Source organism: Calidris pugnax, unplaced genomic scaffold (assembly GCF_001431845.1).
Source record: "Calidris pugnax isolate Ruff unplaced genomic scaffold, ASM143184v1 scaffold118, whole genome shotgun sequence".
NCBI lineage: Eukaryota > Metazoa > Chordata > Aves > Charadriiformes > Scolopacidae > Calidris > Calidris pugnax.
The window spans coordinates 2,097,474-2,123,255 of NW_015090855.1; positions in this window are offsets into that span (position 1 = coordinate 2,097,474).

The window sequence follows — 25,782 nt, forward strand, 5'->3', positions numbered from 1 at the left end:
TACTAGGTATATATAATAAGCAAATATTGGGAATAAGTATAGGTCAAAAGGAGTTGATCCTGATCAATATGATGAATATGGTGAATCTCCATTATTAGCTTTGAAAAAATCTTTGGGATCTTTGAATCCCAGAAAAGTGACACCATTGACACAGGTTAAATTATCTCTACAGGGCCTAAAGATGCACACATATATAGTAAATAACTAATATTAAATATGAAAATATGATAATGCAAACAGTGTAAAAATCTGAATGGTAGAATTATAGAACAATTTAGATTAGAAGAGACCTCAGGAGGTCATTTAGTCCAACCCCCTCTCTCACAGCAGGCCAGCTCAAATCAAACTGGATAGAAAAGATCTCCAACAAGGCAGTCAGGCCAGAATAGGCCTTTTAAATTCTGTGATCGCCGAAGAAAGTACAGTTCTGCATGGCCTCGGTGACACCTGAGCCAAAATTTCTGTGATATTCACTGTGATGTTCACACTGACCTCTGGGATTCCCAGCTTGGTAGAAATTAATTTCACTTGAGTCTTGCTCTTAAAATCATTGCTTGTGCTATGATAATTATCAGCATGGAACCCCATAGGAAGATGCTGCAAAAGGCCAGTCAGATTAGTAGTATCAAGCTGCGTTCAAGAGCAGCCAGCCCAGCACACCATTATTAGTCACAGCAGAGATTAAACAAACCTGCTTGGCCTCTTTCCCCTTTGCTTTGTACTGATGTTCACAGATAACCCTATTCGGGGAGAAGCTGGGAAGAACTGAATGTCCTGTGGGAGCTCTTATCAAGACCAGGGAGTGAGCAGCGAATAACCACTCAGCAAGTCACCTTCTAAGTGTAAAAAGCAGCTTGTTGTTTTAAAGTATGTCATCAACAAATTGGCTGGAATGTTCTTCATTCCCTTAATCTCCCTCTGCTGGGAATGTTCTTCATTCCCTCTCCAGTCTCCCTCTGCTGGGATTAGCTAGTTGCTTTCCTTATGCTTTTTTATAGACAAGAACAAAAATCTTTTGCCTCTTTTTAGAATCTAACTTGTGTCCTCCTGTTTGGAAGCCTAACGTATGTTTGTTCTAAAATATCTTTGTTCTTCCTCCTTTGAACTGTAAACTCTTGTGACAGGGACTTTTTCTCATCCAGTATTTGTCTAGCATCAGCACAGCCATCTTCACCAGAGTGTCCCTCCATTCCTGGCACTCCAACAGTAACTTCAAGCTACACAGTATTTGCTTCTGTGATTCTTCACCACTGGAAACAGACTCAGCTCCTGGCAGCTACAACCTGGTCAGAAAAGACCACCATCAAGGTGAACCCAGGGTGTCTCAGGAGATGTGGGGCAGAGTTCTCCTGACTGCGCCTTTTTCTCTACATTCTCGCTTGTGCACAAAGATGCAAAGATACATTTCCTAATACAACACAGTTACATTTTTTTCCATGTTTCTGGTATTTACAAACAATAGCACAAACAATCTACACAGGATTGATTGATTGATTGAAACGTCTCTTAAAATGTGGATTCAAAAATATAAACATCAATTTCTGGCGTACAGCCAAGCCGAACACAAACAGCAAACCAGACCCTACCCCATTGGACTGTCATTAATCCAGTAACAGGGATTCCAGTATCAGCTTTGCTATCCCCAATTGATTCTGGCTTCAACTCCACAGCAGTTAACACTTTATACCCTTCCTCTTTCATGACAACTCCCTTCCCTTCTGACCTTCTTCCAGTTCAAGGAAGAAGAAATGAAAGACTCATTTTTTCCGTATTCTGTCAGGATGCCAGGATATCCTGTATTGTTAGCAATTACTATTATTAATCATCTGTAATTTTAGAAGTACAGATGTTTGTTTAGCAAATACAAAAAGAGGACTTGATTGGGAAAGCAGGAGGTAGACACTTCACAAACCTCTACTCATAGTTCTCATCGTTCTCATCATGCTTAATTCTTTGGAATAGCTTCTTATCAACACTGCAATCACTGATTTATTTTTTTTTAGTTTGCCAATCTGGTTATAGCGTTTGACTCCCAACTTGATCTCGGGATCTACTCCTCTTAGGAAAAATGCCACCACTGCCCTCTCCTGTCCTTTCCTTGTCTTCTGTTTTCATTCCTTCTTTTCCCAATTTTTTCATTAACTCTGGACTTACAGTCTTCTTACGGATGTGACACAGAAGAATGCTGAGGAAATATTTTATGCCTTCTTTGTCATATTTAAAAGCACTCAAGACATGAACTGTCTCTTTTCTGCTTTTGCAGAGCACACAGCACGAGAGGTCTGCCAGGGCCAACGACTACCAGCGTAAAGTAACTTCCACTCCTGTGACTACAACACAGCCTGCATTGCTTTCCAGCTCTCACTTCTCACTACTGCTGAAATAACTTCAATGATATCAAATTGGCAGCATTAGGTTGTTGCTTCTCTGGCATTTCATACTAAAATCTACTTCTGGAAATCTCTTTACTAGATTGTGGAAGAACTTTGGGCAAGCCTCTGTACTTTATGGAGAAAGAAGGGCATTCTAAGATTGAACACAAGTTTTGGGAGCATCTCTTCTCCCATTGATCCTTGAAGATTTGGGTCTGTGCTGAATACTGATTAATTTTGCTGAGAAATTTTAAAAGTTATGAAATCTCCAATAGACACTGATAGCACAAAAATCTAAAAAATCATAGGCTAAATATGCTATGAAATAAGAGGTCAATGAGCATGCAAGAATGTAGGCAGTGATCATAAACACAACTACGCACACAATCAGCTAATTCTGATTCCTTGCATGGACAAGGTGCCTTAGCTATAGAAAATCTGGGAATCACATATAAAACTAGGCACAGGGCTGTACAAATGTACCACAGAGCATGTGCTATGCCTGCCCAGGGGCTGCTCTGGTGAAGGATAACCCTTAAAGTATAAAAGTCTCAGACTCAAAACTTCACTGAAGAGAGAAGTTGTTACACAGATACAGACTATGTGGAATAATTAGGAAAATATTAATCAGACATAATATGAGCAGAATCTAATTTTGTCCTGCACAAAAAGGAGAGACTTAGCATTTTAGTCTAGCCTTCTCCAAAATAGTTGAGAAATAGCAGATTCCACATTCCACTACTGTGACATTTACTGATAAAACAAAAGATAGGGATGTGAAGAATGTATGCAAAGATATGTTCCTTCTGCTTCTGAAAAGCTGGACAAAATAATGTAAATGTTACTTCATGCTAGGACCAACTGGAGGTCAAGACATACTTGAAACATTACACACTTTAAGAAGTCATTTCACCTGAAATGTACAAATATAATTAAACAATAACATATTTATGTTTCTTCCCAATTTCACAACAGGAGTTACTGAAGAGGAAAAAACATCGAGACTCTGTTTCTGGAGTTCTCATGTTAACACCAAAGCTCAATATGCAGGCAGACAGAAGAAGGTGGCTAAAGTCCTAACCTTATTTCTGGGAATGGAAAGGATTCAGAGCACTACAGACAACATCTGGACATAAAATCAAAACATCTGGGCACAGTGTTCACCACTACCGTACTGGTTCGGTTCCTATCAGTGTTACTTATTGGCTAGAAATAGCTGGGAGCAGCAGAGAAAAGGTCAGTCCAGTGCATTTGAAGGATAGATACTACCTCTGCTTTGTCGGGTCCCTGCTTCCCAAGCCTTTCTTCATTTGGAGCAGCAGGCACTGGCAATATCATGTATCCCATTCCAGGTACAAGGGGGCCATACATCACTTAGTCAAACAAAGACTCCAGGGGTAGCAGCAGTGAGGACAAGCACAAAAACACAGGGAAATTTGAGATCTAAGTCCCTGAGGCTACAAAATATTTTAAAAAATTTCACATATAACAATAATAAGATGACACCGTGATGCATCTGGACACTACTTCTCTGAAGTAGATTTATAGGTCCAAAGACTGAAAGAGCCAGAAGGGAATACTAAGGTCTTCTAATTTGACCTGCATATAGAGGCTGTAATTCTTCTTAAGCCTAAACTAACAACATGCACTCTTGAAAGATACCTAAACACACTGTAAATTTTCAAAATCCTGGTGAAGCCACTGCTGTCCCTGATAAACAACTACAATGTTTAATTACCTTCACTGCTAGCGAGTTGGGTATTATTTATTTCAAAGATACTTTTTTTTTTTACTTTTGCTTGTCTCATGAAATCTTGTCATGTCTTTGTCTGCACAACTGAAATGCCCTAACTATTGCATGTCTTCCATTGTAAATATTACAGGGTGGTCAAGTAATTTCTAAAATCCTTGCTTTGAGATGCATTTAGCTTCCAAAATTTGTTTACCAGCTACTGGATTGTTTTTGTCTTTTCAATGCCCCTTTGGGATTTTTGCATCCTGCTTTGAGTAAGTGGACATCAGAACAAGACATTGTGTTTAAATAACAGCATTATTAACATGGAATCATTTTCATTTTTCTGGAGGTCTCATGGCTTTGTAAGCCATGAACAACTGTGTAACTTAAGGTGACAGCCTGGCTCTTCAGCCACTCCTGTTTCCTGATTCTGTGTGTTGAAATTATGTTGTTCTGGGCAGTTTCTTTTTTTTTTTTTCTCTGCGGACTTTTTTTGTGTGCTATGAAAAGAAGCTCTTCATGAAAAGTTAGAGAACAGTCTCCTTTGGCTCCTTTCCAGTTCCTGGAGGTAAAAGCATGACAAGCAGTGTTATAAGCAAGGGCAAATAAAACTGACAAATAATCTTTGCCAGATTTTTCCCAATTAGAGTCTATCAGTCTTTACAATGAAGCCCATTATTCATCCATAAACAAAGTCCAATTATATCTCACTAGGAAAAAGGAGGGGCAGGTGCTTCTACATTCATAATATAAGCACTAGTAAGATGGAAGGGCTTTGGTTTTAACTGTCTTAACTCTTTGTAAGCCAGAGCTGTGTTGCAATAATGATAACTCTGAATAACTGACCAGAGAATCACTCACAAACTTTGGTGATACCCATCACTCAGAAGCACCGTATACCAAATCATTTCTAGTGCAGTTTCTGGCACCACATACAGTCAGTATCCATGTAAGGAACAACTGAAAATATAAATAGGGCAGTTAGAAAGTTCTGTTGCTACAGTCACTGTCAAACTCTTCATCACACAGTTGACTCATCATTGCCTTCAGGGTAGATGTACCCTCAGAGATGAACTTCTGGTCTCCCTAATATAACAATTCTGGATGCCACGGGAAAATCAGGAAAATGGATTGCAGAAAGTTTTTTATTTTCTCCATTTTTTATTTTCAAAGACAGACCATTGGCCTGGCTGAGGAGGGTATTTCCTGTGCTCAAACATTATTATTCTGGGGTTACTTATTAAACACAATATATTCAGAGAGCTTTGTATCATAGCTGTCATATTTTATATGTAATATTTATTTCAGTGAAGGTAGTTCCATTTTGAAATTATTTTTCATTAAGATATGTTAGTACAAAACTTCTTGTGACTATCTTCTTCTCTGTCATTGAACATGATTCACCACTCTTCTAGTACAGGCCATGATTCAATTGGTCTATGTTTTTTTATTACAAGTCTTATTTTAGAAACTTGGCAGTCCTTAATCCGTTGGGATTAGATTTGATTACAAAACTAATACACTGGATAACTATAACCTGTCACATAAAACAACTGCCTGCCCTCATATGGTGGTGGTGTATTTTATTTCAGCGTATTGAAAAATTGCGGTGCATTTTTTTCTCACTTTGTGTTTTCTATGTGTCACATTGTAAAAGCAAACATTGCATTGCATGTGCTATTAAAATAAAATTCTTCTATTTCTGTTTTGTATTCAGAAAGAAAGTTATCTCACTGCAAGTGTAAATTGTTCAGTGTTTCTAAGGTGCAAGGCCACAGGTTGATATTAGATACATCAAAATTTCCTGAGTTCCTATGGGACTAGAGCAGATTTGCGTGCTAGCCCTCTACATCTGGAGCCACACATCTGGAAGACAAAATTAAAACCAGAAGTTATGCAATTTGTAGCTTCCCAGCTATGTAGCTAGAATTTCCAAAGTGACAGGATGTTGTGGTATCTCCGTGAAAGCTGTCCTCACCTTGCTGATGAGTTATAGTTCCTGTAATTTTTGGCCACATAGCATCATGTGATCTCATGATGCCCAATAGTTTCACCAAGAGAATCACAGTAGGGCAACCCAACTTGGCTTCTGGTGGCTACTAAAAAGCTCGCTAATCACTGGTTTAGAATGTGCATGTCAAAACATCTACTACATATGGCATCTGTGTGGCTAGGTTTCTCCTTTTTAAGAAACTAAATATAGATTTAAATGCACTGGGTCCTTTACTGAGGCATTGCAAAGGTGTCCTGGATCAAAAATGGCAACGAAATTGCAAACATGCAGCTGTTCCCACCAATATGATTGGATTTCTCTTCCTACAGGGCTAGTAAAAGAAATAGTAAAAAGGAAGTGGTGAGATGTAGGCATCTCATATGTTGTTCATAGCCTCACAGCAAGAGTTTACACACATTATCAGAGACTACAGGACTCGGCATTATTTTTCTTCTTTTTTTTTTCTTTTTTTTTTTTTTTTCTAATGATAAGAACAAGAAGAGGAAAGTAATAAATTGCGTATTTAATTATTTACTTACCTTAGCAAGGGTCTAATAGCCTCTTACCTACTACAGAATCTGACTGTTCAAGACAGTTTGTCATAAAAAATGGAGTTACTAAGAACTGCTACTCTAACCAACAGGCCGTGATAACTGTCTAAGATAGGTGTTACACTTTGTTACACGTCACAGGAGCTCTGGGCTCTGTAAAGGAATTGGAGCAGCCTAGATTGCCTTTGTCCAGGAAAACGCAGGGGAATGGAAAGGGGAATGGAAAATCTCAATAATTTCATGATTTTGACAGTCTACTTAGGAACTTGAGCACTTTTACAAAAGGACTTTGAAATCTGGGCTAATGAGAGAGATTCTGGGTCAGAGTTAACTACAGTATCCCTGCTCTTAAAATTTTAAGCTTCTTAGATTTCATATTTTTTCTATAAAAAATACTGGTTTAGAAAGAAGCGATGTCATCTAGCAGTTCGCATGTCAATGTGGAAATTGGGAGAGATGAAGGCTTATGCTTGCTTCTGCCACTGACACAACTGAACAGGTCTCTTGCCTCAATGGCCCTGCTTCCTCTCCTAATATTTTTGTAATAAAGCAGATGATTGTCTCTTACTCAATTTTGAACAATGACGAACCTCCTGAAAACAGGTCCCGCCTGAATCAGCTGGGGACTCACTGACATTAGAGGACAAAGTAGTAAGTTTAGTACTATGGAGGTTTTGTTTTTCTTTTTTGCTGGTAGCCCAGCAGAAGCAGCAGCTCTCGCCACAGCAATAGGCAGCGTACAAGTCGAGTTTATCCAAAATAAACAACATTTTGTAATACAACATGCATAAGTTTCACTTTCTCTTGCCTAATAAAGCAAGCTCAAACTTCATGAGGTTTCCTACCCTCACCAAAACAAGGTGTTTATACTACAAATGTTTTCATATTCATATTCATATGAATAATGGCAAGACCAATAGGAAAGTATTGTTTGTACAGAATAATGGCAAGACCAATAGGAAAGTATTGGACTAAAGCGCTGTATTCTCCTTCGTGATGTGATGTGTACACTGTAGAGTGTCACAGAAGAGCCTGTGAATAATTCTCACAGACTTCCATATGAAAACAGAATTTACAAAGAATTTTCTTATCCCCCCAGCACTCCAGGCAAGAGTAAGGCATTATTCAGAGAGGAAGGATACCCATAAACCAGTCAAAGGATATTGGGTTTAATCCTGCACATGCCATAAACACTCAGTGTGACTTCGGAGAAATCATTTAAATCTAATTTTTATTCAGTTTGTTATGGACTTCTGTGACAGCCAGTATCTGTTTGATTTGTCCTTACTTTGTTTGTTATTTTCCTTTAAAAAATAAATGACTGGGTCTGAAGAAATCCCATGGAGGGAGTGAGAAATTGCTTCTTCCCTTGAGGAGCAATTGAGACTGGTCTGGGGCAGAAGCTTCCAGACCAGAAGAAACAAGATGACAGACAAATGGGAGTGAGACAGTCACAGTAAGGAGCTCCGAGCCTGCAGCTCAATAGTGAGACTACTGAGAGAGAAGATTGAGCAAGCACCCAGGGCTCAGAGGTGATGGGAAGGGACGAGAGGAGCCACTGCCCACATAGTGGGCAGGAGAACTTGTTTATAAGTTCCTTTTATTTCTATGCTGTCTTAGCTAATTATTTGGAGTTTTCTTCCTTTAAAAGGTTCAGTATTTTAATTTATATTCTAACACAATTTGGCTTTTTTGGATTTCTTTTGATCTAGCTAGTCTGGGCCCCTTGGTAACAAGTTCAAAAAAGTTGCCACAATTTACAGAGTAACTCTAAGGATTCGTTAGTGTTTCAGTGAAGTTTGAACTCTGCAGATGGAAGAGCCTGAGTCCTTTGGCCTCTGCCTCTCTCACCACAGTACAGCCTCTGGATACTGTTCCTTATAAAAAATACTAGTTTGTATCATGATCACAGTCTTCAGTTTTGATTTCTTTTCTGTTCTTTGCAACTGTTGGATATTGGTGCTGGTTTCAGTTACTAAGCTGACATGAATAAGTTGCAACAAATTTCTGACAGACCTGGGTCGAAGCTAGGATGAGGTCTGTGCAGGCTTTTTAAAGCCTTCTGTCATTGCTCTTTTTTCCTTGCTCTTTAAGCTGACCAATAGACTTTCACTAAGGAAAATTCTTCCCAATGCATAAAATCAGACATGCTCACCAAAGTAATTTGCAGCATATAATGGTGAATCGCAAAACACTCACACCAGTTTATATATGAAGATGTAACCTGAAGCATAAGATAGTTTGCAACAACAAAGAGAGTTGATATCGTGCCTATGTCAATATTCTTAGAGGTATTGGACCAGCAAAGAAGAGAGACAAATTGAAAGGAGACGCTGACAGCAGAAAGCATCAAAGTAGAATTATTCAGAGGTAAAGGACAATTTGACAGTTTTTCATCACTGATGCCAATGCCAAAAGAGGCATCACATATGAAGTATTCAAAACTAAGAAAGGCCGTATCTTGGTTATTCAAGGATAGTACATTATATTGAAAGAGCTCTGTTAGGAATAATGGTCAACCTCTGTTATTAGATACTTCATTTCACTGAATTGCTTCTTTTTCTTCCCCCAGCTAGAATATCACTCTGGCTACCAAAAACTTTCCTATCCCAAAACTTAAAAATGAAACAAACATGATTTCACTACAAAATAAAAATCCCATTGTGAGTAAAGAAATTTCTTACATTCATTTGCTTTAAATATTCAAAGAAACATTTTGTTTCCCTAAGAGTTCATGAAAAGAAAATCCAACTAGATTTCAACATGGACAAAGACAATTTCTAATTAGAATTAACTTGAAGGTTTAGGACAGCATGTTAAGTGTTTACCATGTGCTTAAATCTCACTGAAGTGAATTATATATAGCTGCATTCTTAAAATTAAGTGCATGATGTAGAGCTGTCTTGAGCAGCTAAATACACACTTCGGTACTTTCCTGAATCAGAGACACAGTCTGTGGGATTTTCTTTCATTAACTGATTCACAAAAAGGCATGTACACATAAACGAACCTTCCCTGTTGACATATCTGTCAGCAGTTATGAAAAACAGTGTGTAACACTTTAGAACACCTGGACAAATAATCTTTCATAGTAAAATCCTTCAACTGTTTTGCTTTATACAGCAAATATGATTGTTTATTTTTTTTGGCAACTGCCCTGATTGAAGTGGAACCTTGCTATAAACTAAGAGAATCACAATTTACCATGTTGATCTTTTCACTGAGAACTTTTGATGGTCCAGAACTGAACTAGCTTCATTGTTAAGTTCTTTTGGAACACAGAATGCTTTGGTTTGTGTCCTTTTAAATCACCATGGGAAGCTATATGCCATGGGTACCACATGATGCAGGAATTAGCAAGACCTAAGGTTAAAGTACAAATCCGGACACATACAACACTATTGTCACTATAAGTCACTGCAGCATTAATGCTTTGTCAAGATCCTGGTAAAAATCAAGTGACAAATAAACTTAAAAAATTAATTTGGCTTCCTAATATCACCTAATAAAAGACAGAAGTAGGAGTGAAGCTAGAAGCACAATGTGTTAAGAAGTTTTATTAATTATGGAAGAATAGGAAAAAGCTTTGGGGAAGGTAAGCAGCCTGCAAACTTCCTGGGCTGCATCTCTCACCACTTCTGTAATAGCTTAGCTCCAGTTGTCTACGACTGTATCGCGTGTGTTGTGTGAGAGAGTGTTTGTGTGTATCAGGCATGGAGAACAAGGCTAACTTGGGTGTCCCCAGGGCTGGTGCCTTCCCAAACCCACCAGACTGGGGGACCTTAACCGCAGAGGCAACCAGGTGAGATGGCAGCAGTGGCCTAACACTGTCTGACCTGAAAATTATATAGAGTGAAATGGGGAGAAGGAAAGATGAGAGCAGCAGCGTACCACCAACAGCACTGAAGGGGACAGGACGAACAAGTAACCACTCTTACACAAAGAGCTGTCCTGTACGAAAGACACCTGGGGTCTTTGGAACTGGTAAAGAGACAGACACTTTTCCTGTTGGGTAGGCAAGCAAGAAGTTGTGCTGTGCTTCCATCCATCATCTCTCTTTCCACTTTTGTTCCCACTTTCCCAACTGCAGCTCAAGCACAGCAGAGAAAAGCACACAAACACAGTGGGGCGGGCTGCAGGCAGCCTCCAGGCACTGAGCAGAAGCAGCGTCTGTGCAGGGGGATGGAGCTAAATACTATGAGATAATTCAGATCTCACTTGGCAACTGCTGTGTTTGTGCTCCCTGATGTCTCTATGGGTTATCCCTTATATAATCTCTGGAACACTATTTCTTAACTAGTTCTACATTATTAGATATTTATAGACATACCACAACTTTCTTATAGTTGTTAATCCTTAGTTTCCAGTCTGCCCCTATTAAGATTTTTATCTTTGTTCATACTCATCTGATAGTAATTCCATGATTAAGATACTTAACCTTATATTAAGTGCCATACAAATTCAAACCAGTGCTTTATCTCTACTCCTTTTACTGCTTTTGCTTTAATTCTATTTAATTGAATTTAAGAGAACTTACTGTTTCTTTACTTGGATTGCAAGTACCTGAATAGTTTCCTTGCACACCCTTCATCCGGAACTATCAAACTCTTAACTATCTCCACTTCCTTCTTCATGTTTAATCTTTTCACGTGTGACTCCCTCCCATTTCTGAAGTTACTAGCTCAATTTTAACAAGAACAGGATCTGTATTTTAACTAACCCCACAAGTCATCCTTTATGTAGTGCCAGAGACATCATACAGATCACATTGGGACTGTAATTTTTACTGCCATATTTTTCTTTTATATAGAAATATCTGTATCTATTTCCTTTTCAATTTTAAATTCCACTGTACCTTGATCAGTCTTCACTGACTGAGGCTAATCAAGCCTTCTATCTTAATAATATTCTTGATCTCGAATCACTCTTTATTAAGTGCAGATTCTAAAGTTACCACTTCCTACACACTCACAATAAGACCAGGCTGTGTTTGCTTCGGTAACTGGTATAGATTTTGTGCTATTGTAAATATAATAGCCTTTTTCCTGCTTGTCTGAGCAAGTACGTGAGGGATCTAAAGAGCTGAATGGAAATAACTACTACACGAGCTGTTATGTATCCCTCAGAGAATGTTAGCCAAAAAATCACGGTAGCTGAACAGATACTGGACATCTCCCAGTCTGGGCCATGTGCCATGTCAGTTATTAAATCATGTACGTTGAACCATCATTCAGTTGTTTTCAGGAAAAATGATGTAAGGCACAAAAATGCCACATGGCAATAAAGATTACGTTAATCCCTAAGTGTTTGGTGGGAGTGAGAGCTGCAAGTCACGTATTAATATACCATGTTGGAAAATCCTGGTTTTCAGCAGAAAAAGATTGCAAAATCCTAAGTTTGGTACTGACTCAGATTTTGAGCCAAGAGGAAGTCAGCATCCTTTAACTGCTTAATGGATGCTGTGCTTTGTGGCAGACCGGATTGCTGTATTTTCTGTTGGTGCTCACCCAGTAATTCAGACTCTCTTCTCCACTCAGCTCTCAGTTGTACCCTGAGGATGAACTGTTTACTACTGTCAATCTGTGTGCACAATACAAGCCCTAGACAATATGGTCTAAAACCTAAAGCTAAAACCTACATTTCTTCACTTTTACAAAGGAATTTGTCACAAAGAGCTTGAATGCTTGGTTATCTGATTTTTTCTATGTGTGATAACAATACACTGAACTAACAATGGAACAAATTCTTAACTGAGGGACATGGACTGTTAAACTACCTAATGTTTCTAAATAAATGAAACCATAGAAATTGCAAAGGACTTCTGGAGGTTGTCGCCCAATCTCCTGCTCAAAGCAGAACTACCATCAGTGCTAGATCAGGTTGGCTGTGGTTTTGTCTGAGTCTTGAAAGCCTCCAAAGATGGAAATATCACAAGTGCTCTATTCCTGAGTACCCTCTTGGTAAAGAAGTTTTTCCCATGTCCAGTTTGAACTTCCCAAGCTACAATTTGTGATCATTTCCCCTTTTTATATTGTCTACTGCTATAGAAGAGTTTGTCTCTGCCACCTTCACAATTCCCTTCCAAATAGATTTAAGCTGCTATGAGATCCCCCTCCCTACCCTCCTCTTAGTCAGGTTCAGGTTTATAGATAGTGAATAGCTTTTCAGGCAAGCATAGGGAAGCCATCTTAGTCTTTTTTGTCCTTTGAAAAAACAATCAGTATCATTCAAAAACTGAACACAATGATGAAATAAAACATGTGTTTTGTGGGATTAACATGTGAGCAGCGTGACGTATTGCCCCTAAATACATGTGGTCTGCATTGTAAAGCATGATCAGCAGCTATAATCTAATCAGGCCTAACTTGGGCTTAGAGTAACAGAAGGGCACTTCATTTGTTAAAATTATCTGTGGGAAGTTTCAACTTTGATAACACAGCATTTTCCAATCATATCTAGCCTCTGACCCAGGGAGACAGTGTACCCTTGTCACATTATACATTCAGCCCATACTCTTGCAGTCAGACACAGCCAAAAAAGGTAAGTTGAGTCTGAGGTGTCTTGTGTGATAGAGGCATCTCAATTTCAACATGTTCTGCCTCTAACAGCTTGAAAAACAATGTCCTGAGCAAGTAAGGAAACCTTGAGCAGAAACTAGAGCCACTATGATTTCAAAGTCAAGCAAAAGTACTCCCCACCACACACAGAAGACCCCCAGTCAGGTATGATGATCCACACCACTTTTAAGTGGTATGAATAAGGATGAGCTCTTATTGTGCAAATTAAAGCTGGTGAATGAAACCACACTAGGGGCTGTTATTTCTTTCTGTCTGTCAATCTGAAGTATTTGGTAAACTGGATAGAGCCTGAGAGATTAGGAAGGCCATGAAAGCATTTCCTTTTTGCAGCTAAACTTACTGAAAAGGGTTTCTGCATTCTTTTTAAGAAGTGTGTGCACAGTTCTTATCGGCAGGTTACTAAAAATGCCCCAACACACCACACTTGCTTGATTTCCTGCTCACTTCTTTTACTCACCAAAGTTTCACACTGAATGCTGACAAAGAACTACCATGGACCACAGAAAAGGAAAAGATAAATCTTAACATCTGTAGCCCATTCACACAGCATAGAAAGAACATCCCTTTTAACTGCACAAGGAGGGCATGTTAGATGATATCATCAGACACAGTCGTTCTATTTTCTGCACACAGTTTAATAATGAAACTAACTCAAAGTTTACATTATGCTTACAAGAAAAAGCTATTGTATTATTAGCTCACATGATGTACTTAAGTCCTGTTATAATTTTTTTCAGGTGCTTTTTAAAAGACTGAACACTGAATACACTATGTAATCAGGCACTATAAAATACTGTCACGTTTAAAATTGCATAGAAAACTTCCCCAGCTGCCAAAGTTGATTGAAAATTGTTCAGTTTTCCAAAAAAAGTATAATTTTTCCTGCAGAACATAGTTCAGTAATGTCCTCCTCTAGCTTTCTATGCAATCCACATAAACCATTTAATTTAATACAGTACTTTTTCCAGGATAGCAAGCATTAGAGCGGGACTGCTAGAACAGCCAGGGCTGGATTCTGGCCATAGATCCTACCTTTGTCTTGCACACTGGTATGAAGATACCATCAAAAATTCCGGGTCCTCAAATCTGAAAATAATTTTGTCATGTGAAAAGAAAAATGTGAACAGAACCTCCAAAGAAATCACCTCAGGAGAATTCAGCTGCATCCTTCCATATCTTCACAAGAATCTTATCATGGAATTCATGACATTGGAGGTTTTTACCCCACAAGTGACCTGAGCTGATATTTACAATATTTGAAACTTTATTCAGCTTCAGCACTATTAAATGTAGCAGCATCAAAATATTATGGTAGTCTCTGCATAGAAATAAGAAGTCTACTGTAATTTCAAATGTATAGACAAAGTGGCTGTTCATGGTAGCTATCAATTTCTCTACAGAAGTATACCTCATGGCCTGCTTTCTTGCTAAGGGTTTCTTGGATCCCTTATTTGTTTATTCAAGATGGAAGCAAAAATCAAATCCTTCTTGATTAACTGCAAAGTAAGCATTAGATTAAATTAAAACAACTACTGTTCATTCTTTTCTCAACCCATTTAAAAGTGTGCTTGATCTTCTTCCACAAAAGGGAATGTCGAGACTGTCTGAAAGGTGCTTTTCCCTGTTACTCCTTATTGCTGTCTGCTTTGTCTGAGAGCCACCTACACACATCCTCCTTGCCAGCAGGTGCAGTAAAAAGGTGTGTCTCTGAGTCCCAGCCACTGCTGTAACTCAGTATGAGCTTTATAGATGGAAATACCATCAGAGCAATGAAACAGCCAGTGCTGTCAGCACACTAATTAAGCTGTCAGGATTCTGATGTCTGCCCCTTTCTACATAATCATGAACTCTTTAGTTTCTTCCTTGCAAAAAATCTAAATTTTACTGTGAACGGTAAAAGCACTATAGGAAACTTTACTAGCCCAAATGAAATAATTTTAATTCAAAGTGACATTGCTTTCCCCTGGCTACAGTTTATTGTTACCTGCTTCACATTTCATTTCTAATACGGTATTCCATTTCCCCTGCAGTTTAACCGACAAGGATTCTTTAGGCTCCTCCATACCAAACTGCTTTCTGGTTTAGATTAGGGGAATAACTAACCAGACATATACATTTAACATGCTACCGTCATAAATGAAGGTTACAGTCTTGGATCATGATCCATTTTATTAGGTGCTCTACAAACAGAAAAAGGATTTCTGTCTCAAAAGAGTTTATGATATAAAACAGAGCATCCAGCGTATGGTCTCTGTATGGCCCACACGGATAATTCATCTTTGGGAGAAGCTGTGGGTGGGAATTTCTCTGGCAGTGGCAGCCTCTTCCTAGCCACATCATTTTCCAGGTGCTTTCAGTCCTCAGCTGGAGATTGGTGCGCTCACTAACAGCACATGTGTAGTGCAGTTGCTCTGTAAACACATGCACAGTAAATTTGGCGCTTCAGACATACCACCTACTTAGTAAGTCTCCTGACCACAGGGAATGTCATATCATAGAAAAGCCATGGGACAGAGCCTGGCTCTGCCACCAGATTAAGTACAGAGATTCTTAACCAGAAATCCCTGAGCTTCACCTCCCCGGTGAGTTAAAGTAAGAGCGATGGCTAGAAGTATAGTGGCATATAAGGGAATAATCAGAACACAGTGAGGACAACGAAAGCAAAGGTGCAACCATCTGTCCTATAGTTGCTAAGAAGTGTGAAAAAGAAACATTAATTTTTGCTTTACATAAGAAAACCCCCAAATCTCAGAGTTGTTTTTTTTTTTTTCTCCCCTAAATATTTGGACCCAAATGTCCCTTTAGAAATGAAATCTAAGTTCTGCAATTTTAAGTGATGCATACACAGTCTAAATGTGGGAGAAGAAGGCTGTGTAAGGGGAATAAAAGAACAGTAAGAGTGAAAAAGAGCATCCTATGCAACTGCATAATCATGACACGAGGAAATGGAAAGGACTAGCAGTTTGTCTTCCTGGAGAAGAGAAACGGTGCAAGTTCCATTCAAAGTAAAGTCTGGTAAAACACTCTGCTTGGTATTAAGTAAAGTAGTAGGTACTTGCACTTGTATTTTATACATCCCAGCTGAGAACTGGAATGAACAGATTGTACAGTACAGAGGAAGATAAACACACAAAAGCAAACACTCCCCTCAACTCTCTCACTCTCTGTCAAATAAAAGGTTCCATGAAATGCTTCAGTCAGCGTGTCTTAAAGGTAAATACACATATTAAGCTAGAGTCTGATCCAACAAGATTTATACTAGAAAGTATTAATTATTACACTTCTGTAACAGACCAGGAGAACGCTTTTCATTCTGGAAAGATTTTCCATCAAAAGGTGAAAGCATGAAAGTAGATCCTCAGCTAGAGTAAGAAAACATTGCTTCAGTAAAGTTACCATAGGTCTACCACTTGACTGGTGGAAGATCTACAGCAAAGCTACAATTGAATAATAAGAAGATTATTTTTCTATATGAGTTATGAGAGGACTGAGATCATTATCTTTTTCTAATAAATATAAATGATATTTAAAGATCTATTTGCAAAATGAAACAAGCAAGCTGATGAGATACTCTGTGGAGGTGGACTGACCTTCACTTTCGCTGCCTTCGCTTCATGAAGTGCTGCTGCTACCTTTATATACATATATATATATAACATTTTATGTTTAAGTCAGTCAAATGCTAAGGAAAACTATAGAGGTTTAGCTTCAGAGCATGAAAGCAATCTATCATTAAAAGAACTAGATGAAGAATGCAGAATTCCCTGTTATTGTAATTCTGTACTGTAAATTTTGCTGAAATATTTCAAGAATATAATCTTTTTGCTTCTATATTGTTGGAAACTAAAGATGTGAAAGACAATGGTACATTTTGTGCATATTCATGTGAAGGGGGCTATGCAGAAAACAGAACTTGGATAATCCTGGGGTTCTACCCAGACTCATCAGTCCTAGAAAGTGACCTTTCTCTAATTGTTTCACAGGAAAACTGCTGCAAAATATTTTCAAGAAAAAAGGCTTTATTTTTGTCTTTATCCAGGTCTAAATAGTATGTTACACCAGTGTAGGCTCTTAGCTTTTAGTGAGAAATATTCCACATATTTCAAAAATTTGAGTGACAAAGCACTGTACCTATTACCGGATCAGGCTCTAAGTGCTAGAGAAATGATGCTGCTACTCCCCAGCCTTGCCTTTTGTGCAATTTGTTTAAAGATTGTTTTCCAAATATTTTGGGCCATTATTGTAATGAGGGAGAAGTTCATTAGAGAGTAAATTTTTATATGCAGTTGCTGAATTTGGGGTTTAGCTGTAACTAATTGTAATCAGCTGAACAAGACAAAACCAGTATATAATGCAAAACAGAGCCTGGCAATGAGGTAACAGGCAATAGAGTCAAGCAAGTATAAAAATAGTGTGAAACTGAAAACCTCCTGCCAGACAAAATGAATTAGAAAAGGGTTAAACAGCAAAGGAAATGTTGATAAGACTCACATCAAACTTGGGGATGGGAAAAAAATGCTCAGATTTTTTCTGAAGATTTTACTTCAAAGTGTTACCTGCAAATCTCCTGTCAAGGGCTGTTAAAAGCATTCTTAGAAAGCGCCAAATGCAACAGCTAAAAAGCAAAGGACTAACAATATAGTTGGGATCTAAGATTTGCTTTCACCTGAATTACTTGCCCTCAAGTGAAATTCTGAAGAAAGCCATTATTTTTTGTGCCGTATGCTATGTAAAACATGATTCCCTGCTTGCAAACCTAACTGGTTCTTTACATGGAGAGAAATATCTCCAGAGGTTCTGCCACCATCCTGTGCCAGTTCTAGGGATGTGCCAGCTGGCTGAGTTCCTCATGCCTCCTTCAAACTCTCTCCTACAACACGTGCTCTGCCCTCAAAGTTCATGGGAGTTGCTACATCTTTCCTTTTAAGAGATGTCATTGTTCAGATATTTGTTTAAATGCTGGCTTGTCAAAAAAGCACAGAATAGAACTACTCAGTCTGTCATAAAGTCATTCCCATGGTAACGTAGGGTTTCATCTTAGAAGTATGATGCTCTTCAAACCATCCTCTTCTTCCCTGTTTCTGTTACTGGTATTGATTCAGGATGTGTTTTTTACTCTTACCACTTCCTCCATCCTATTAGGTATGGTCTAACTGGATCTTTACAAAAAGGTTTGCTGATGGTAGAAGGCCTTTCAGCATTCTCTGGTCACACCTGTGTGGCATTTTTGTCTGCTATTTCGCAGAGTGCCCCACTTGAGAAACATTTGGTTCTCTGACAATCAGCTTTTTTGTCCTAGTGCCTCCTGCCACTCCCAGTGCTCCTGTATTGTGGGAAAGGAATTCCTTCATTTCTGCTCTACTTTCATCATTAATCTCTTGGCTGTTGACTCAGCCTTATATTTATCTTATTGAACATGGAGATCTGATTCTAAATTCAGACTTTCCCTCTAGCTGTTTTCCCGTCTTAAAAACTCCTTTCCTCTTCTCAAACTCTGGCAAGAACTCCCAGTAACCATTCTCTCTGATTTCATGCTGAGAATCCTCTAATGTTGCATTGCAACCAGACATTGTTTGCACAGTCAAAGGCAATAGATGTGTATGTCAACAATCATAAACTTCAGGTGATAACATCTTTTTATTTTCACAGGTTTCTTATCGACACATGGTATTTATCTACTGACCTCAGAACTGCTTTATTATAAACCCCAGCAGTGAGTCCCATTTCTTCAGTCTGGTCTATGTTTATTGTGCGGCTGAGCTTGCATTGCAGCTGGCTCTATAATTTAGCTCAAATCAAACTGGTCAATGATTAAAGAGCATAGCTGCAAATGTAGGAGTCATACCACTGGCATCTTCTTTTGTATTGTTTATTCACTGCCAAGACCTTGGACTTGGTAAGATTTTTTTATTTGGTAAGATATTTTGCAGGTAGTTGCTTCTTCATGGGCAATTCCTGGATTCTAGGTCATTATGCCTGCTGCTGCTTTATTTTAGATGAGACTATTGTGGCACTGGGACATAATACAATGATTTTCCACATGTTTTTCATTGTTGCTGATGAAACAGACATTAATATTTCCACCTTCTAGGCTATTTTCTATGGCACACACACTAGACCAAAATGGATGCAATAGGGTGAAGCCTTGAAAAGGTCCTGTACTTCAGAAAGAGCAGAACATAGAGGACACCAAAATGTAAGTAGGAGGCCAAATCCCAATGGCAGTAAGATTCACTGAGACTAAATCTTACACATGAAGTTGAAATATCCGTACCTAATTATCTAAGGATTTGGCTGCAATTATATACTAAGATAAACATCAGAACAAGAGTCTGAACATTTTGATCTTTGGGAAACATTGAGGCTGAAACTTGGGTATATGACTAAATTTAATGTCCCTATAGGGGAACAGCTGCAGAAGGCTGGAAATTGGCATGTGGCTGAAAACTTAATTACAGTGTAAGCTGCCTTTCATCAGCTGAATCACAGTAGCGTAAGTGTGAACATTCTTACTCTGCCCAAAGTAAAACACATATGTTGAAGCCATCATGACATCAGCTGGGGACCACAGGTGTTCTTTCTCTAATTTGGTTAAGTATGGTTTACTTGTTGCCTGAGTTTGAAGGTAAGATTTCTCACTTCTGTACCAGTGCATTTAACCAGTCCTTAACAGGTGCCATGTCCTTCACCCTGCATTAGGGAAGCCTCCATTTTGGCCTTCTCCAATGAGAAAGGGAACAGCCCTAATCATTAAAATGAAACAAACTATGATCGCAATTAAATTTGAATAAGATTTCTTGTAGCACAGTCATAAGCATCAATTTATCCTTGTTTGAATCAATACTAGGTAAGCAATTAGAGCACTTAGGCGGGAGGTGCAAGGAGGAGGAAAAAACATAGAACAAAACTGAAAAGGCTTTTTGCAACAGTAATTTATAGGTATGAATTCTAATTAATGAGAACCATAGAAAGCCTCAAGGAAAGGCTAAGGCAAATTCAACAGGTCACAACAGAATGAGAAAAAAATTCACAGAATGCAGTGTGTCTGGTCTGTCTTTTGATTACATTTGCTGTTCTTGTTGTTTGCATCAGCTTATTTTTAATTGCTGGTTGCTGTGTTACTGCGGCTTCAATGTGATTTCCCACAAACCAGGACTTCACCTAAAAAGCTTTTTAGCCAGGCGAAGCTAAAGGTATTCTATTATAGAAGACAGGAAAGGAACTATACCATTTCAGGGAAAAGTTCTTTCAGTAATTAAAGACAAATTAAGTATAATTTGGGTGTATGTAAATGACATGTTAAATTATATAAATCTAAACTGTATGAACCCACATGTATAATAAGAAAACCATAGCAGAGATCAGGGCTTTAGAGTGTTGGGAACTGTGTGTGTACAGATATCTGTAGATACTCATATATACAGATATGCAAATATACATATACTGTGTATATTTAGGCACATATCTGATGACACTTCAGAAACCTATGCTACTTTTTATCCCTCTTTATTGTCTTAAATGCTGCTCCAAGTTTCAACAGTGCATAGCAGATCGTATTGAAATGTAAGTAATTGAGAACAGAATATTGCTCTGAACCTCTGCTGCATGCGATGGCTCTTAATAAAGACAGTAAAGCAAAAAATTGCACATTGCATCACTATGTCTACTTATATTATCTCCATTGTTACAGATGAATCTTCAGGAGTGACAGGGATTATTGAAGCAATTGTCAAAAAGGTAAAAAACGATATTCAGATTGCAGGCAATTACAAGAATGATACAAAAGTCAGGAAATCAGTTTTGTTCAGCCTGCAGTTTCTTTTGATTTCTAAAATCCCTACTCTTCCAAGTTTTGCACCACATTTCGTATTGTCAGCCCCCCAAGAAATACAGAGGAAGACAAAATTATTCCACAGGTGCTTATTCACACCTCTGTCTGCTTCTCGATCTCCAAATCAATTCTATATTAACGTCTTTCCAGCACATCAGTTCTCCTGTATCCCATCACATGCTCCTGTTTGTCCTGCTTGGTTCTATTAGTTCTCTCCACAGCAGGTGTTGCAATGAAAATGAACACAAAAAGTGATCCGAAAATCTCAGATGTAGGAAAGGGGAGAAGTGGAATTGCCTTAGATTCTGTTTTCCCTTTCTCTTTCGCTAAGAAATTTCTCTAATGGATCAAAAAGATCTCAGTCTGCCCGGCCTTCCCCGTAAGGTGAGAGTTTACCCCCAGGTATGTCTGCTATAATCCACAGGGCACAAGCTTCTAACATGACAAGTTCTGACTAGGTCCGGTCAAATCCTGCCACTCACAAAACAAGAGCGTAAATCATGAACATTCATGGCAGTGTTGGCATTCCCTGTACTAGAACTCTGTGGATCATCAATTGCATTGCTGGAATCTCAAACTACAATTTATATTCCAGCTATTGAACACATAAAGCAACTTCAGAAATGTCAATAGCACAGTTTCTATCAGTGCAAATAAATAATGCTTGCAAGAATTAAAAATAAATAAGCAATGTTAACAATAATTTGCAACACATTCTGTGCTGACTGATGAAAACCCCAAAAAATTCACTAAGGAACGCAACCAGATGAAGAATGAAACATATACAGCACACATATGACTTGAAGCTGATGGAAACAAATTAGCCAAATGAATATTCGCCAGTAGTAGTCACCTAAGTCTTGGCAAGATAACTCATGATTTTGTCCTTAGTTTGGCAATATTTCAGTATTTTTCCAAACAGGATACCCCAGAAATGTCCAGCCAGTTCTTGGACATAAGCTACTTTTACAATTCAGATTGAAACATGGAAACAATGCTGCACAAGATGTGTTCAATATGTGATATACACAGCAGGAGCACTTTGCTTCTGCCAAGATGATGCATATTTTGCCTATCTTCAGCCATTCTCACAAACCATATTCAATTCCTTTTTTAAGCCATATGGCTAGTGAGCAACAGATTGGCCTCTTCTATTATATAAATACAGAAACTAACAGAAGCCCACAGTTTTCCTTTAAAAATGTAGTCCTCATGAACAAAGGGTAATACTTTAAGTCAATTTAAAAACCCCAGTTACAAAATTTAAAGAACAAAAACCCATTATTGCTATCATTAAAATATTTCAAGGTTTTGAATCCAATCAAAATATGACGAGCTGTGCCCCTCCAATTGGAGAAGGGGGTAGCTCACTATATTTAATCCCTACACTTGGCTATACTGCTCATGGTGCAAGAACAAGTCTTGACACACGTCTCTCAGCTCCCCCGGCTGTTTTGCTCTCCATGCTCCCAGCAGGTCCAGGCATGGGTTGTTTTTTTGTGTACAAAGGGTGGTATTGATGGAAACAAACAGTTGAGGCTTGTGGGACAAGTTCTTCAGGTGGCTTATGGGAAGGTGCTTGGGATTTTCCCTGTTCCTCTTCCTCCTCGTTGTTAGAGTTGACTCCCTCTATCCTCAGCAGAATTTATGTTAGATTCAATCCACAACAGAAATGCTAATACTATGCCTATGGGAATTTGGAGGTGGCTTGTGAGACTATGAGATCTTTATCGAAACATGGCTGATTTAGCAATTTAAAGTTAGATCCTCACTAAATAGGTTTTCTCTTTCACTTTGTTAGGATTTCTCTCATTGTATTTCTTTTAGCTGTAATTTCCTCAGATATAATTCCTCCTCTCCTTAATGAAACTTTTTGCATTATTTGCACCTTTTAATTGGTCATAAATTCCAGCTTGAAGTTATATTAGTTTACATTCACATGACTCAAAGACAGAAAGAGTCATCCCTATTCCAGTCTGATCCCTTACATATCATGGGTCATTCTATATTACCACAGTAACCATTTTAATGAGACCAGTAATGTTTGGCTACACCGAGTCTTTCAGAAGGGTACCAGCTATTCCTCAGATCACAAGTCATGGAGAATCTTCTGTGTTTGACAGTTTGTTCCAATGGTTTCAACAGTAACTGCTAAAAATATGTCTTATACCTTTCTTATACCTTTTTTTTTTTTTTTTTTTTAGTGCAGGAATGATTTCTGTAGCAGTTTTCTAAAATCTTTTAACAACATCAACAACTTTTCAAACTGTGGATACTAGAACTAATGGTATATTCCATTCCCATAGATATTTCTGTTGTACCATGTTTGGAATCTAGGGGAATATTATACTACAAAGCAACAGAGAGGTGCTGAATATCACAAGCAGCGTGGAGCAGTAGGATAATCCACATGTCATCACATCTGTTCCACCCGATCACACACCACGTGCAGCTTGCCTGAACGCCCACCATGGCTGTGGTTACAGCTCTTGTATAAAATGTTGCCCATACTTAAACAAAGACAAGTTCAGAAAGCAGTAGTAATAGCAATTTTACTGGTGTGGCCAAGGAAAAAATCTGTAAATGCTTAAGGTGTGTGGAGGAATATCTGAAGGACACACAGAGATCAGCTATCTGAACCCATAAATTGCATGAGATTTGTATGTCAGTAGAAGCATTTTTTAAAAATATAGCCCTTAGAGAATACGTAGACTTAAACATGTCATACTTATTTTGTAACTAGTACATAATCCTTTAAGGTCATCCATATCACCTGAATTGCACTAGTTTTCAGTTATGAAATGATTCTTAATCATACAAATGCAGTTCTTTAGTGATAATGCTTTTTCACTGTGAGTTACTTTGCAGTTTTAGTATGACATCATATATTCCAGTCCTAAGAGACAATAGACCATGCCTTTTTTCTTTCCTTTTTAATGTGGATAGGAGATGTCTAAGGTCAGGTCCTCTAAGGAGAGTTTGGCCTTTAATGTTTTTTGTTTCAGACTCTGATTCCAATTATAGTTGCAGTTCCACCCAACTTGAGTATTTTTTTGTAAAACAAAGTTATGGGCTAAATTAATTTCTGGTTTGAATCAGTGGACATGTATCGGGATAAATTTTGCTCAGTGAAATAATGATGGCAAAGAAGCTGAGCTACATGATTTACTATACTAAACACAAAAGCTGGATCTAACCATTTCTCTCAATACTTTTTCTAGAAATGTGGAACTAATCGGGGTTTTTTTCAGAAATGTAAAAGTAAGGAAACAAACAAGAGGACCTGTCTGGCAGAAGAAATAAAGCTCTATCAGAGAAGTCACATGCTGAATGCTGGGTGATTTTAATATTCTTTATATCTGTTTTTTCTCTTTAAAATACATGTAGAGTATTATTGTCTCTACCTCGATCCACAGCAGATTATGTTAAATTATCCATATTTCTAATTAGCAACATAAATAATTAAGCAACAGTACATGACAAGAAAATTACATTTTGAGCTACTGATGACATGCCTTTGGTAGTGTTGGCAGAAGTACATTATTGTGAAATGGAATATAAAGCTGAAAAAACCCAGTGAGAAGAACTGGAGGGAGTACAGTGTGTTCAATGCCAGGTAACGCTGCCGCGAGTGTGAATTTCCTGACAGCCAGTCACAAAGTCTCTGCTCCCATCAGGCAGGCACTTGCTGCTGTCTAACACTGCAGAGCCCCCTGAGCCCGCAGCTGCACCGCAGGCACACTGCTTTCATACAACAGGAACGAGCAGTCAGGGACAAATCCTGCCCACATTCAGCCCCTTCTATAGAAAGCAAGACACAATCATTTATGTGACTATCACAGTTCTACTGGAAGTAAGGTGGGTATCAAAATCCCAAGGTGACAGAGAATGTTCATGATGATTTTGTAGCTGTAAAGTTTCAGAGAAGGAAGGTGTTTGAGAATTTAGGAACTATTCTAGCTCACTAGCAGTGAGTACAGGCAGGTAAGAGCCATAGAATGCCAATAAAGTCTTAAGAAGGAAGCAATGCTTGCATGGTGACCATTAGGATCAGAAGGGCTGTCCATGCCACTTAGTTCAATTCCCGGATGCTGGAGGCAACCCTGCCATGTAACCCTGTTCATATGCTTACCAAACTCCATCCAAAAATCACTGAAGCCCTCTGCTTTCCTTGTTTTTATATGGAGTAGTTTCTATTTTCATCTTCAGCAAGGTGACACTAGAGAGGTTGTAAGCACATATATATATATATACACACACATATATATTTTACTCCTTTGTTGCCTGCTCAGACCCATAGAATTAATTCCTGTTTAGGGTGTGATTACAGACCAAGCTGAGTGAAGGCTAATGGATATGGGGCAGATGAGAGAGAGACTTTTTAAGTAAATACTGCATCAGTTTCTCATCACATTGTTACAGTTATACTATATCCATGGATAACTGGGTGTACTGGCTGCACTGTGGGTCACTATAAAGCCTGTCATTGGGCATTACCACACAGACATACTGCTTGCCCCAGAGAGCTTAAAATCTAGAAGAGTGCATAAAATCTGGAAGAGATGCAGAGAAAGTGTTGGTTTCAGAAAGTTCTGTTCTGTTTTAAGTCACCAGGCCACATTGTAAATAAACAGTGAGGACAAGGCCATCATTACATGAGTAAAAGTGTATAGAATTGGGTATTGTCATGACCTTACATAGCACCCCCCCACTCTTCCCCAC